Here is a 16,738-nt window from a genome sequence, read left to right on the forward strand (position 1 = left end):
TGAGGCAGCTTTTTTACACTTTTTTACACTGACACCTTGGGCCTGGATCTAATTCCTCTCTCCCTACCCTGCCACCTTGCCAAGTTATGCAGCTATTTCTGGCTATAAAGCTATAAGAAGTTGGCCCCAGGGAAGAAGTTACTGGAAATCCAGCCCTTGGTACAGGAAAGTCATGGTATATGTCACCTTGCTGTGCTGCTGATGTAGTCAGTATTAAGTAATTTCAGTTTGACTCCTTCTTAAGGGACACTTCTGTGCTAGTGCCCATATGCATGTGGTTTCTAGAGCCAAATGCATACTTTCTTTAGTTTCTTAATTTTTTAAATTTTGTTTGCTTCTTTGTTTGATTTTGTGTTTGACTTGTCCTCAGCATCCTTTCTACTTTTTATAATTGCCAGAACTTGCCAGAGAATTCCTTCAGAGAAGCTTAGGAGGTGACAGAAGGAAGGAGAGGCTCATCTGTAATAGGAAGAAAAGCAGCAATTATGGAAAGGATGGAGGAAGTTAGAGAAAGAACATCAAGGAAGAGAGACTGGGAACAAATTCAGTCCAAAGATTTCATGTGTTTGGTAGATTTGGGTTGGAAGTCGCATTCTCAAGAATGTCTTATGCTAGCCACTGTCTCTGAATCCAGTTAGTAGGGACAACGGGGTGGGATTCAGGAACTATGAGGAATCTGTCTTACAGTCTGGGTATGGGAACTGGGGAGTCAGCCTAGCAATAGGAGGACTTAGAATTGTGGAGGCTTTTGATGCAGTACTCAGAGTTTACTACTGCAGGGGAGCAGGAGGGCAGCACTGATATTTGGAATAGGACAGTTCTTTTTTGTGTGGGAAGCTGTTTTCAGGTAGGCACTGAGAGCATTTGGAAGTCTGTATATGCCTTCCATGATTGCTATGAAAAAATATCAACTATGGGCCCATGAACGTGGTAGAGCAGCAGTGGATAAAATTCCTAGAGAATTAAAGGGGCTCGGATACCAGCATCATGAAATTTATCAAATTATCTATAAAATAGAATCTCTGGTGGCTATTTCCACTCAGACCAGAGAAATGTAGGGATATGACTCTCATTGGCACTGTGGGAGAGATATATGAATTACACTTAAGAGCAAGGGAGCAGAGAGTATATTCTTATGAGTGCAGCATTCAGAAAGTAGGAAGTAGAAATTTGTAGGTGAATTAAAGACTGTGTAATGAGGATGGAACTTGAGACCCACCAGAAAAGCAGGTTTCCAGGAGTGTGGCCATCTGGGATGCGGGAAACCAGAGTCTGGGAGAACTTTCCTACATTGTGCTCCTGGTTTATTACACATCTGTTTCACTTTTCTATTTACTTATGCATCCACTCCTTCTCTATTACCCCTACCATTTTACCACTTAGAGTAAACCTTCCCTACCATCATCAAGAGAGTTCCTGCAATGCTACCTGCTCTAAGGTATATTTCTCAGCCGTTGGAAAAAAATAGAGTTCCTATAATGTTGTGGACTTTGTGTATTTCATCTGTATCATCTCATTTCTTGGTTCCTGCAATTCCATGAGGTAATTATGAGGGCATTTTCAGGATATATATCCAAATGAGATTTAAGATCCCTGGATCTGACTATGTAAAGGTGTTTACATATTATAGGAACAGAGGGTACTGGTGAATTGTGAGCACTGTGGTTTTTGTTTTTTTTTTAAGGATTTTATTTATTAGATAGAAAGAGAGAAAGTATGAGCAGGGGGAGGAGCAGAAGGAGAGGGTGAGGGATAGGCAGACTCTGCATTGGCCAGGGAGCCTGAGGCCAGGACCCTGAGATCATGACCTGAGCCCGAAGTGAGCCACCCAGGCTTCCTGTGCCCACCTATTTTTAAATGAAATTGACAAGGGTCAATACCAGAAGATCCTGCAAACTCTTCTTTCACTGAGGGAAAATATGTAACAACGATGCTTTGTTTGGGTTCTTTTAAGTAGGCAAACATGTCTGGAGTCAGGTTTGAATCAATGAGCATCAGTAGCAAGTCAGGGAATGTTGGTACCTTTCTAGGCAGGTATAACAGATTGACATTCTTTGCCAAGGAGGATCAAAGGTTGAATTTGTTGTATTGTTGAATCCCCTGAACACACACTGGTTCAGGAGAGACGTGGAAGGCTGAGTAATTGATTTCTCAGTGGTGACCCTGAGCTGGTCAATTTGTAGCAAACTTAGTTATTCAAACTATTTTCCAGCTAAAGACAGATGGACCCTTTGATCAGGGATATCTTACTGTGCTCAGAGAGCTCACAGTCAAAGCACAGCCAGGTACAGTAAGCAGAGGCAGTTTTCGTTTGCCAGAAATCACCCCCAAGAAGTTACGTAAGCCAGAGCCTCTGATTCAGTGAAAGATGGGAGCACTGAGGTAGCATAGAGATCCAAGGGGCTTCTGTTAGGGGTGTCAGAAGATAAATAGTGGGACATGGAAATTGGAGATAGAATGAACATTTGATACCATTCACGTGGGGCTGATGGGAGAAAGAAATTCTTCCTGACCAAATCATAGAGTTTGAGGGATAGGTGGAACTTAAGCACATGAGTCCCTCATTGTACAGAGAAACTGAGGCCCCAAGAGATTTTCCAAGGCCATACACCTGGAATGGTTAGAATGGAATTCTAATCCATGTCTTCAGAGTCTAACTTTACACTATGTAGAGTTGAGTTTGTTTATTTTTATGGTTTCTAATTTAGTCCTGCCTCTGATATGGCCAAATGAGTCTCTTGTTTCCTTTTATGAAGACACAGGCTATAGATATGCTATTATTTCCTTATTAGTAATGGTGCCTGAAGCTCATAAGTTTACACACCAGGTAATAAACTCCCACTCATGGTCTGAGAGAAAGGTTGAAAAAAATTTACATGAAAAATACCCAAATCCCCAACTCGTTAATGGATCCAATTCTTACTAACATTCCTTTTTCCTCCTACTTGTCTTTATTTTTGTGATGGTTTTGGGCTTCCTGAAGTGAATGATGATTTATCTTGAACAAAATAGGATTTGTTCTTGAATCCTGCTGGTGTAAACACTATGTTAAATTAAAAAAAGTAGATACAAGTCCCAGGAATAAATCAGACTCCCTGCTTAAAAAGCAAGCACATAGTTCAGTTATTTCTTTCTGGAAGATAAGAAAAATCCACAAGGCTAAGAGTCCATCTCCTTGCCTATGTGTAAAACCTCATTCAAGTTATTTGTTGCTTTATTTATTTGTAGTAAGATAGGGTTTTGTTTTTGTTTTTGTTTGCTTCCTTCTCTTTCATTATCACTCCTTCTTGAAGGGGTTTCTGGTAAGTCAGGAAAAAAGGTAGATTTTGTCAGCACAAAAGTATATTAAAGTCAGACTATGAAAGGTGGTGAATATTAGCAAGGAAGGGTGTGTTTGAAGTGGTGTCCCTCTGGGACTCTGAAGGAATTAATCAGGACTCACAGGACACAGAGAAGCTGATTCAGCAACACTCCCATCCCCCCATCCCTGGGGGTTAAGACAGGACTTGAGGGAAACAGAAGGATGAAGAAATAATGGAGACATAGGCAGAGAGAAAAAAGGGAGACTAGAGAGAAAAGGACCTTACAGAGTCCCCCAAAGACAGGGTCTGCATGGACTGAGGAGTTACCTGATGGAAAAAGTGAAGGACCTCTTACGTGTTTGTGATCATTTTATCCGTGGAAAACATTCATTGTGGTGATAGACTGTGTACCTAAGGTAAAATATACTTTGCTGTCCAAACTGATACTTTTTGCACGTGGCATTACGGATTATGCTGATCCAAGTGTAGACTGGGACTGTCCGGCAAATCTGGACACATGGTCACCAAATACACCTATAACCCCTCCAGACCTCATTGACATAGCTAAGAGGTCAGACTCAACCAAGGCACGGTTATTAAGCACTGGTTTGTTCAGCACTGTGCTTGGCATGGAGGATACAAAACGGAGCTCTTCTGTTTCTATCCCAGATGAGTTGTTTCTGTGGCCAGGACCTTCATGACATTAAAGAACAAGGCAAAACCTTCACAGTCCAGTTCCCCAATTATGATGCTTCTTAGCGGGGATTGTGTCCATGGCGTCCTCCTGGTCTCGCCTGCATGGTGGTGGCTGCGGGCCCTGAAGCAGAATGAGTTAGAGCCGTGTCACTTTGTTCTGCTTCTGCCACACATATGCCGGTTTTAATCAAATGAACACCTAATCCTGTAGTGCATTTTATTAAGCCCTTTGCCCTTCCCATTCCATCTGTTACAGGTCTCATTCTCTACCCTCCAAATGGAATACGCTGTGTTTTTTTTTGTCAGACTTTTTTTTCCCTCCATGTTTGAGGTGTTTCAGAACTAGGCCCAGAGTCCAGAATTACAAAGAAGCTGAAGTGGGTCCGACTGCAGGTTTGCAGTCTCCTGAGTTACTTTGTCTAATGCAACATTTCCCTTATCAGCAAAGCCTACAGTTTTGATGACGTTTGATGCCCTGTGTTGGGGAGCTCTGCAGTTGGTTTCACAGACCCTCCTGGTAGGCCTGCAGTTACTCTCCCCAGGCCATAAAGGACCCTAGGGGCACATGGTTCTAGGGCATCCACTTGGATCAGAGGTCTGTACTGTGGGTGGATGCATCATAACCTTGCCTCAGTGGACCTTCCTAATTTTTTTTGTTTATTTGGCTATTTTATTATCTTATTGGCCATATCTTCACACACATAAAAACAAACAAACAAACGGCTCAACTTGAAAATAGGCTTCAGGGCCTGTGTTTTGGGAATAGTGAAAGAATATAAACAAATCTTCCCCAAGAAGCATAGGTCTGTTTATTGTAGTTTCTCTCCTTGGCAGATATGATAAGATTTTCATCTAGAGGAATGAAAAGCATTTAAGAGGTGTTGATGGTATGGCCAGTTACACGTTTCATTCTCTTTGAGCAAGCATAACCCTAGACACCTGGGTTCTGTCCCTCTTTTGTATTATTTATTTCATGTCTGTGTCAGTTTCCCCATTTTTATGTTCCCGTTTGGGGAAGTTTCTTGTGCCTCTCCTCTTTCAAGCCCTTCTTCACCCTGTCATACTACACCCTCATGCTAAACCCATTTTTTCCACAGAGAAGGTAATTGATAAATGTTTCCAAACTCAGTAAATATCTTTGGACTGTAAACCAGTAATTCCCTTATTTGATGCTGTCTGAAAGACTCACTGACAGGTTCTTAGAGGAAATGCAGGGGTCAGTGTCCTTTGGGTAACAAGGCCATGCTAAAGGTGCGGAAAATATGAAAGTCATTCCATGTACAGTCCTGTGGGGAGGTTTTTGTACCTCAGCGGCTGAATCTTCAGGCCCCTAGGGATGCTGGAGAAACATAGGATTGATACCACATCCAATCTTTTAACTTTCTTGCTTACTGCTGTTGCTGTTTGACATACACTCACAAACCTCCTTGGGAGAAAAGATGGTGGGAGAAAAGATGTTGTAAACCCAGGAACACTCAGCTAAACTAAAGCCCAGGGCATGCCTTAAAAGAAGCATCCAGAATCCTCAGTTGTTTCCCAAACCAGATTCAAGGAGGATGTGCTTTACCTTGAAATAGACAAGAATCAAAACAGCCTAAAAAAAAACAGAGGAAGGCATAGGAGAAATGGCCACTTGATTCTTTATATCCTATTCCTTATTTTTTATTTCAACCCAGCTGTAGCATGCTCTCTACCCTAGTTGACTCTTCCGTGTTATTTCTGTTGATAGTCAGTGGGCTTCTCGTCAGCCAGCGATGATAATGCTTTATTGCTACCTCTGGGTAAAACTCTGATTGCCAGGAATTCTATTTGTGATATATTTGAGAACAATCCAAATTTCTGCCTCATTGAGGATTGGGTAGGGGGTGAGGATTGACTATTACGAACAGTGAGGAAAGTTCAAGACATTAGGAAACTTCACATGAGTTTCCAATAGAAAGGAAGTATGCAAAGTGTATTATGATAACTTCCTCTGTTTGGAAAGTAGATGCCCTCTTGTTCAGGGCTAGGTGGTGAGAAACGTGAAAAAGTGTCTTCCATTTATGTTGTAATAGCCATGACTTTAGGAGGCACAGAGTGTCCACAAGGCCAAGTCTGTGGGGACATGTAGCACATGCTCTGTACAAAGTCTGCCTCCAGTCAGGAGGAAGGAGTGATATTTGATCATTTGCCCAGAGGGGAGAGATACCTTTCTGCAATTCTAGTAATATGAAGCCTTATAGTCATCTGCCTACCAAGAAGAGGGAACACTATCACCAAGATGATGTCTCCATCACCAAATCACATTCCTAACTCAGCAAAGACATAGAATATAGTCTTTTGATTCTAGATAGGTGTTCTTTGCCTAGCTCCATTGTGTTGCTTTGTGTGTGACCGGGGCAATCAGAAATGCTGGATATTAAATTTCTTCAGGATGGCTCTTCCCCCTACCCTTCTTCCAAGCCCTAGTCTTTTAAACTTAATAGTCTAACCCCCCAACCATAAACCCTACTAAATGCAGGGTTTCTGGCTCCTGGGAATACTGGGTGTTCAATACCAGTGACTTAAGCAACAGATGAAAAAGCTAACAGAAACTTAGAGTCTTGTAATCCAGGCATTAACAACCAGTTGGGGCTTCTTTGAAGTGCAGAGTTGAGAGAAGATATGTTGGTGCTGGCTTGGTAGAGAAGGGGGTGAAACATTCAGTGAAAGTGAATCCAGGCACATGCCAAGTGTATTGGGGACAGATAGTTTCTTTGTATGGCTTGGAATTAAGTTTGAGGAAAGGAATTAAAGTTCAGAGACTTGACCTTTTAAACTCAGGTTGAAGAGAAGCAATGAAATTGCAAGTTCAATGGCTTGGAATATGTCTTACATAGTAAGGTCTATGCAGCTGGCAAGGGATTGTTTTTCCTTTGGTGGGCACTCAATAAATGTTCATTGAGTTCCATTGAATTTCCTAAAGATAAGGATGAAGTTGGTGGAAAGCCCTGATTTGGGTATTTTTCCTTTTGTTTTCTCTATGTAATTCTGTGATTCCAGGAAGGCTAGGAGGCAAGAGAGAAAACATCAGGTTTGAAGATCAAAGAGATTCATTGTGGCTGGAACATGAAACATGAAGGAATTCTCATGAGGGATGAGGCTGGAAAGGTATATGGAAGCAAGTCATTTAGAATCTCCTCAGCTGGTTAAGACATTTAGACTTCATCCTAAAAGCAGATTGGAGCCACAGAAGGATTTTTAGTGAGAGGTATGACATGCTTAGATATACATATTAGATCACTGGGTATAGCATAAAAAAATGAATTAGCACTCAAGTAGGGAATGGAGAACCAGTTGGTAGCCACCTCAAATTTGGGAAATGATGACTTTAACTTGTACTAGGCTAGTAGCAGTGAGAGTGGAGAAAAGTGATTGGATTCAAGAGAGGGAACTGACAGTTCTTGAAATTGATTGAATGTGAGGGAACTTGGGTGAGGAGGAGCGAAGAGTTGGGGAGGATTCCAAATTCTCTGATTTGGGCAATGATAGAAGGTGGTGCCATCAATGAGACAGAGAACAGAGCAAAAGAAAAGAGTATGGGAAGGTGATAGAGAAGATGATGAGTTCAATTTTTACATGCTGAGTCTCATGAGTCTGTGGGAAATCCTAGAGATGTGTAGTTGGCAGTTGGATGAATGAGTCTGAAGTTGTTTTTTGGTTTTTTAAATTTTATTTATTTGAGAGAGAGTGAGCATGCATGAGTGGTAGGGCAGAGGGAGAGGGAGAAGCGACTCCCCGCTGAGCAGGGAGCCTGATGCAGGGCTCAATTCCAGGACCCTGAGATCACAACCTGAGCTGAGGATAGACACTTGACCCACTGAGCCACCCAGGTGCTTGGGTCTGAAGTTCTGAAGAGAGATATCAGTTTTGATTCAAGTACAGATTTGATTTGAGTGTGTATTTGATTTGACTGAGTACAGATTTTGATTTTCAGTACAGATTCGAGAATGATATAGACATGGGAGTAGATGAATTTGTTCAGGGAAATACCAACATGTAAGGGCTTGATATATTTAGAAGGGTCCATAAAGAAACCTAACTGTGAGTGGTTAAAGGGATAAGAGGCAAACATAGAGGTGTGCTTAGGGAAAGATAGAATTTAAAGAAAGAAGGAATGGTCCAACTTCTTCACCATTAAGTCATCCAATCTCTAGGTTCCTAATACTTCACCTTACTTTGGTCAATAAATCCTGATTAGAAAAAAAAAAAAAAAAAGCATATCCAACCACTATTGTGAATGATATAGCCCAATGTCATTATTGGTCTGTTTTATTAAACATACCGAGGCGCTGCTCCTTCTGAGGATTTTACCTATATCAGAGAGAAGGAGAAGAAATCCTCTTCATACGCTGTACAGCTGACTAAAAGTAGCCAGCAGGGAAACTGACCTATAAATACTATGAGCACATTAAGGTAAGTACATTTTAAAAGAGTTATGTCTTTTGGCTATAGTCTAATGTGATGATTGGTGGAAGTGGAACTGAAGAGTGACAGGGAGATATTAATGGAAGGTAACACGCAGTCCTTTGGCCTTAGAAAGAGGAACGGACTCTATCTGTTCCCAGAGGGAAAGTTTGATGAATAATGATCTTGATATACATTTTAAACATTCTGACAGTGATGCAGTGGGTGCTGCTTTTGCTCTTTGGAAAGCTGATTCTCTTTTGCTCTGGTTGGGTCTGCTCCTTCAAGGCTGGGTAGTCGGCCACCTAAGGGAAAAATGGCAGAAGCATCACGACTCCTTTGCTCCTATTAGAGACTGTGGTGCTATAAAAGGCATGCTGTAAGAAGCTGTAGGTGGGTGATGGAACATCAGGGCCTGCTTTTCCTGCAGAGGAAAGAGAGCAAACCCAGGGTCTCAAGAAGGCGTGCTTTCCCAAAACATCGCAGTCCCCAGCTTGCTGAGTAGGAGATGATGATTCACATTTAGATGCCCCTCCACCCATACGTACCCTCATCCTGACAACACAAAATTTGAGTCAAGCTTGAACTTTGCCAAGAAAACAGTTTTGCTCTTTTTAGTCTTAGCAGCACCAGCATTTAAAGACCGACTCTGTAGGAAGGCAGAACCTTAGTTACCTTCTCTCCAAGCTGTTGCAGGAATTTCAGACCTCCACTTGCCAAAGCACTTTCATAAGTTCATGGAGCTTAGGGTTTTGTTTTGTTTTGTTTGTGGTGGGGTGAGAGAATGCCTTTAGTGACTCCCTCCCTTTCTCTCTCTGGGTCTCCATTTTTTCCTCCAAACTGAGGGGTCTGAGTTAGGGGATCCTTGAGGTTCCCCAGGCCGAGTTTGTGTCTCCACCAGTGGGCCCCAACAGCAGACAGCTTGTTCTCAGCCAGGCTCTCAGCTGGCTCTAGAGGCCTACTCTCTATTTGGACAAGGCAAGTCATATGTCAGTCTATAGAAAGGGAGCTTGTCTGGAGTGGGAATACAAAGGGAGAGGCTTTGACACTGAAAAAGCACATACCCCCCTGGGGTCTGGGATGAAGATAAAGAGCTCTAGTTGCCTTAAGGGATCTAGAAATCAGAATGGTTAGATGCTGCCTGGCTTTGCTGATGCTTTGCCTGACTCCTTGGCCTTCTAAGTTTGTGTTCACCTATGCGAAAGAGGCTCCCAGTTTAGAGGAGGAGTGTCCGAAGCAGACAAACCTGGCTCTGTTCCTTGGCCGATGTGTGACTGAGTTAGTTGTTGGACTTTCTACACCTCATTTTCTTTATCTGCTAAATGAAGATGTCCTAAGGGTCTGCCATGAAGATTAAATGAGATAATGAATACATAAAACAGCAATAGAGAATCCGACTTTGTGTGGGGGGTGTGTGTGTGTGGGGGGTCCTTCTCTTCTCCCCAGTCCTCCTTATTTTTACCTTTGCTCATGTTACCCCCCCTTCCTGGATCATTCTCCCTATCTCTCCAAATTCAACTCACTCCCAGTGCTCAGTGAGGTCCCCCTGCGTGTTATAGTGCTCCTGGCTTCACATTCTGTTAATATCCTTCTTTCTTTCTTTCTTTTTTTTTTTTAAAGATTTCACTTACCTATTTGACAGACAGAGATCACAAGTAGGCAGAGAGGCAGGCAGAGAGAGAGAGAGAGAGAGAGAGGAGGAAGCAGGCTCCCCACTGAGCAGAAAGCCCGATGTGGGGCTCGATGTGGGGCTAGATGTGGGGCTCGATCCCAGGACCTGGGGATCATGACCTGAGCGAAAGGCAGAGGATTTAACCACTGAGCCACCCAGGTGCCCCTGTCCTTCTTTCTTAACATAGTTTTGCTGATCCTGCCCACCTAGACTGCTGTACTCTGAGGGAAGGTGTCAAATACTAGTTCTCTTTCTGCGATACCTGGCAAGATGTCAAGTGCATTGAAGAGGGCTACACAACATTTGAATGAATGAATGCAGAAAGTTACAGGGAAAATGAGGGGGCAGTGTGTGTTGTGCTTACGGCCTGAATACTTAACAGCCTACTTGAATCCTGGTGCTACCAGTTAGGGACTTGGAAACTTTAGAAATTGTTGAATCTCACTCTTCCTCAATTTTCTCATCTGCATAATAACGGCAGTGATAAAAATAGTACCTCTCTTCTAGATTTGTTGTGAAGATTAAATAAGTTAGATTTGAAGAGTGTTTAGACCACTGCCTGGGACATGGTGCTAGGTAAGGAACCCCCCCATTATTATTTTAAAGAACATGAGTTTAGGATTAGACAAACCTGAGTTCAGAGTATTGCTTACTAATTGTGTGACCTTGGACAGAGGTTATTCAGTCTCTTTGTGCCTTATCTGTAAAATAGGGATAATACATCTGTCTTATAAATTGTTGTGAAGACGAAGTTGAGATAAGGGCCTAGAACACAGTATGTGCTGGATAACCGGTTGGTTATTAGTAGTCTGCTTCAGTCTTCCAGAAGCTTCCAGAAGCGAGAATTTGAGATGACTGTGTGAAAAATCATTGTGGCGGCGCAGGCCCCATTTAGGAAACTGAAAACTGGGGTTTGCCGTGACTGAGAACGGTTGAGAAAAGAGTGGAAACAAGGATTGTGGGAATATTGCAGGAAGGGGCAGGGAAGTTACTTTATGCCAGTTGCTAAGCTGTATCACCAAAATGCTGACCAAATTAGGTCATTAAAAATACATTTGGAAGGAGCAAGAGACTTTTGCCCATGTGAAATTCCAGCACAGGTCCATGCAAGTCACCTGTGTATCTTTGATTATGCAAGGTGTTTCTTAGGTTTTGTCCTTCTGTGGCCAGCTGTGTTGCTGTCATGGTGACGCTGTAGGTGGGAGTGAGCAGAGATGTGCAGTCCTCTGCCAGCCAAGCGGGTCTGTGATTCTGTTTCTGAGAAGGTGAAGTTTGCCAGCTCAGAACACTTGGCCTCTTCTTCTGAAGCCAAGTTGGGACTGAGAGAGTCCTAATTTCTAGGGTTCAGTGTATTGATTCTCTACCAGGATCGTGTTTGGTGCTGAGTCATGTTTTAGGCCCCAACAGGATCTGTGTCCTCTTAACTTCTGCCAGCAGTGAGGGGCTGACTGCTCTCTATCATTCAGGACAGAGGGGATCTGCATGGTTTCAGTCAGGAGCCTCCCTAGGTCCATTGGCCTTTCAGGGAGGAGGGGTGGTAGCGGCGGGGAAGCAAAGAAGAGGCAGGCAGGGTGGCCTTGACACTAATTACTTCTTTCCGAGGTGTGTTTGCTATGTTTGAACCATAGGACTGGGGATTTAAGCCTCTCCTCCACCATCTGGACCTGCATTTAGATTTCATGATGCAGCCTTCTCACATCCCTTCTCTCTGTCTCCCTGCTGCTTCTTCGTTTGAATTTAATGCTAATAAGTTCTGCAATGTAATAAATTCTTTGGGAAAGAGATGTAATATATTTCTACCTCAAATTACAAATTTCTTGTGGCTTCATTAGCAGTGCCAACAATTGGTTTCAAACAGCAAGATAAAATCACCTACTTTTTTTTTCATTACCACAAAGTTCTTTATGATTATAGCTTTATTTTCACTATATTCAGATGAGAGAACTCTTGATTAACTTCATTTTGCAGAATAAAATTCAGATATGGGGAAGTTCAAAGAAGACAGTTAATTACATTAAGATGGTGGGCCTGGCTTCATCAGTTCAGTGATTATCAACCTGGCTCTACACCTGAGAAGTTTAAAGAAGTATGATGCCCAGGTTTCACCTGAGCCAGTGAAAAAAACGGCAAACCATTAAGGAGGTGTGAAGGCAAGGACATCTCAGTCTTTTCAGGTGAATCTAATGGGCAAACATGGTTGAGATTCCTGCTGAATTTACTAAGAAGGCAAGATGCCATTTTCATTGTTGGAATCAGGAAATCACGGGAATGATTGTAAAACACATGTCAAAAAATGTAACTGATAATGTTAAATTAAAACTTGCTTTGTGCTGTTACTTTTCAAGCCAACTATCATTTTGTTTATGAAGGTTTGTGGATAGCAACAGGGACAAGGGTTTGTCTTTGTGTTTTTCATTTTAAAGAGTAAAACTTCAGGGGATTAGGACCAGAAATGCTCATCCATTGTTTATCAGGACCTTACTGAATGTATTGGTGTGTCTTGTGCTAAACCCCCTGGGGGGCCATTCAGAATGGCTTTCTCCGAGTAAGCCTTTTTCAAATTTTACCCCATATCACATCCCCCAACCTACCCATTCTGATCTGTTCCCTAAGGGTCCTAGTTAAGTAATACTGCACTAGTCAGCCTTGGTTAATTGATGGGAGGGAGTGTGTCTTTTGGCTATGTGAGAGCAGAAATTAGGTTGAGAGTCACTTTTCTTAGAAGTTCCCTTGAAATGTTCAGCTAGTTGTTGCAACAAAAGCTGGGATTTGAAATTTTTTGCATTTTATCTAAAAGTTTGATGCATCCATAGAATGGAATCTATCCCTTTTAGGAATAGAGTTCAGAGCAAAAAGGAAACTAGTCTGTTTGCCCTAAAATGGTACCTCAGACTGACTGATTCCCTCTTGAACCACTTTGGGATTCTTCAAGTTTCCAGCTTGGCTGGGTTGTTTTTGGAGCCAAAGAGAGTTCTAGTCATTAGCATTGGTGAGTTGTTGCTCATTAGCATTTGTGTGAACCAACAAAGGGTGTGAAACCCTAGCTTGGGGTGGGGGGAGGGTGAGAGGGATTGTTTCTCCTTGGATTAATACCAGTTATTTCCCTTGGTGCAGATCCATTCTTCTCTGTGTGGGAATGTTTAATGTTCATACTGTTAGGTGTGAGTCTCATTCAGAGAACTTCGTTCAAATACACATTTTTCCCCCTCAATTTATATGAAAAAACCCACAAACCCCACAAAATACTCTTTGTCATGATGGCTTGTTCAGAAGTTTGAAAAGGCATTCTGCTGTCTGAGAGAGCTTTTCCTGCAGTGCAGTTTCGCTGTCATTCAAGCAAAGAGTTAACTGAGGCCAGAGAAGCTTCTCTGGCTGCCTGCAAGCTTTGTGCAAGAGCCAAGCTGGGGGCTGGGAGAGGCTGATATTCATTTGTTTGTGTATGAAGCTTTCATTCCCAAAGTCTTAGACATCACATACCAGGAAAGATGATTGTGAAAAAGCAGGGACAAACTCAAGTGTTTCCCGGCTGTTCTGGTTGCCTCCCATACATTTAATTCTGCCTGACAATGTTTGCCCCTTGGTTGTCTGAACAGACTTTTCCTCTCCAGTGGTGAGTGAGGGTTAATTATTAATTTCCAGCAGTTGTCATGAATAAGTTGTCATGAATGAGAGCCTGTGTATTAAATGAGTTGTAGAGTACAGCCTTTAGTTTGAACATTTTCAGCCCTCCCTTTCCATCACATCGTGTGTAGGCTTTACCCTGGAATTATGTAGCTCAAGGGGGTGTAATGGCCTTTGATTCTGAGAAACTTTGCAGAAGCGTTGTGCAAGAGGCCCAACTAGAAATGTCTCCCAGGACTCTGAAAGCTCTGTCACGCAAGTCCTTCATCTTGTTTCAAGCTCCTGGGATCTGTATATAGCAACAGCACCCCCTAGTGTGTGACAGGGTGAGGATGGGTTCCTGGTTAATGCAATGAAGTGTTTGGTCTTCACAAAGTGAGCTGGGGAAGCAGGTGGCTTGCATTTATGTAAGAGTATGGCTGAGCTAAATATGCAACAGCAGCATCTCCTCTAGATTTTGATAGGTGAGAAAGGAAGATAGAGCAGGAAAATAGGGGTTTAGATTATTTTACAAAGATGTGAAAGCTAAGGGGAGCCGCAGGAGTGTATCAGGAGGTCATTAGGGAAGGGAGTTCTTCCTGTGAACAATTTGCCATTCTTCAAAAGAATTTAAAGTTTGGCTTCCAGCATGGAGAGGAGGATGGATGGGTTCTGGCCACAAAGGCTTTCCATTGCTGACTGAGTCTGGGCCTGCAGAGGGGCCAAAGCCTTTTTGTAAAACTGAAATTCCGAACACTCCAAGCAGCAGCTTAAAGGCTACTAGCATATAAATGATTGATACGTATTACCTGACAACAGAATTTTGATCAAAGGAACTAGACTTAAGTACAACAGGGAGCAAAAGGAGGGTAGAGATGGACTACAGAGAGCAGAAAGGATGCTTCCTTCCTTTATTTTTTTCATCTAACAAATACTTATTGTTGAGTTCCTATTTAATGCCAGTGTCTGTTTCAGGTTTTAGGGATACAGATATGAATAAAACAGAGTCCTTGCCCTCTTGAAGCTTACATTCTTTACATTTGTCAAGGGAAAGGTCACCACAGCTCAGTCCTCTCAGGAGGACTTATTTCTGGGCAGATTGTGACTTGAGGACATGGAAAGTACCTACTGCTCAAAATTATGTCTGTTCCAACCAATCTTTTCTGAAATTTCTAAACTCAAACCCCTCGTTCATTAAAGATGTGCTTTCTGAGAGAACTAATCATGAAGCCAGCGGCTTTGGCTCGGTTTCTTTTCTGGTGAAAATGAAGTCTAACAAGACTTCAAGGGATGAGGCTCCACCTGAAGGGTGGAGTTGTAAATCTGGCACTGGCAAGGGAGTTAATTTTTCAGGGCTGAGGTTTCCTCATCTGTAGAAGCAGATGCTTTCTAGCTCCAACATTCTGTTTTGCATGGCAGATAGCATCCAGGAGAGCACAGGGCATGGAGCACCCCTGAGAACACTGGGTAATTGTTTGGGGGTGGGAGCAGGACCCATTAGACACTGAAAAAAAAAAAGAGAGGGAATGTGGAGAAGGAGTGCGGTTTGACACCCAACTTTAGGCTATTTAAAGAATGTTTCTGGGGCATTTATTCCAGGGTTCAGTTTCTGACTAGAAAATGTCTAAAAGGGAGGGTGGTGGTGTGGATGTGGTTGTTGCAGATTTTGGAGGAAGCACAATTCCTTATACTTTTATAAGTCAATTAAGTTTTGGAAAATTATCTACAGACCTCCTGGTTGTAGATCATACACCTGACCCTCAGCTGCTGCTATAAAGAACTTTGTGGGGGTGGATTTTCTTGTTTTATAGTGTTTTCCCTTTAACTTTCCTGTTCAGGATAGAAATGGAGTTCCACAGGCTGATAATCTTTGAATCCTAGAGAGCAAGTGACCTACTTACTTATTACTGTGCCTGAAATATTCAGTTAGAGTGCATTTTAGGAAATATTTTTTCACCTTGAAATGGATTTTGTGTTTGTGAAAACACACTGTAGGAGAGAGATACCCTTTTGATTTTCTTGGCTTTCCTTTTGACCTACTGTGTAATTACCTTTGAATACTTATGTGACTTCTCTCCTTGGAACAAGGCAATGTAAAAGCCACTGGCTTCTTTAGAAAAGATAATTCATTACTACTGCCTACCTGTATAAACACATGTGATGAGGGTTAATGAAAACTTGGATTGGGTTTAGAAATTTTAAAATAGGGGCGCCTGGGTGGCTCAGTGGTTTAAGCCTCTGCCTTCGGCTCAGGTCATGATCTCAGGGTCCTGGGATCGAGTCCCGCATCGGGCTCTCTGCTTGGCAGGGAGCCTGCTTCCTCCTCTCTCTTTCTCTGCCTGCCTCTCTGCCTACTTGTGATCTCTCTCTATCAAATAAATAAATAAAATCTAAAAAAAAAAAAAAGAGTTTAGGTTCTCTTTAAAAAAAAAAAGAAATTTTAAAAAATGCACAAGATATATGCTGGGCTCTCTAATCTAACATCGAGTACATGTTGATCCTAGTATTTATAGTTTATTGGTTGGGCTTTCTTGACTTTGTGGTCCTTCTATTTGCAAAGAGTTCCAGCCTGTCTGTGAAGAACAAAGCACTGTGTAAACAGGATTTAGGGATGGAATGTGGGTGGGGCTTTTTATCTGCAAAGTTTCTTCTCTCTCATGCCCAGCTTTTAAAGAAATGAGACCAGCAACCAAACGCGAGACAGAAACCTTGGATGGCTTTGGAGTTTTCTATGTGTGTGTTCTGCCATCTGCTGGAAGAGGATCACCAAGCTTGGAAAGCTGACTGGCAAAGCTGAGGCATGTGTGCATTTTTGGCCCCTCCATCTCTTTCCCAGAGCTGGGCAGAGAATAGCAAATCTCATGAATTGCCATGGTACACTTGGATTTCTGTTTGATAACCTTAATTCACAACTGGAGTTGTCCCATGGGGATTTCCCCACCAGTTGCTGAGCTTAGGGCCAGTGGCCTGAGACTCAGGCTGCTTTGGGAGCCGGTATCCCAGCATCCTCTGGCCTCATTCCTCTGGATGCCCAATGTGTTGA

General features: G+C 42.5%; 1 protein-coding gene across 2 annotated transcripts in view; it reads left to right on the plus strand.

The window, feature by feature from the left end:
- Window positions 1–16,738, plus strand: part of AKAP6 (A-kinase anchoring protein 6) — a 564,294-nt gene that overhangs the window by 18,973 nt on the left and 528,583 nt on the right. The window lies entirely within an intron of this gene.

The sequence above is a fragment of the Meles meles genome, chromosome 6, assembly GCF_922984935.1.
Source record: "Meles meles chromosome 6, mMelMel3.1 paternal haplotype, whole genome shotgun sequence".
Classification (NCBI taxonomy): domain Eukaryota; kingdom Metazoa; phylum Chordata; class Mammalia; order Carnivora; family Mustelidae; genus Meles; species Meles meles.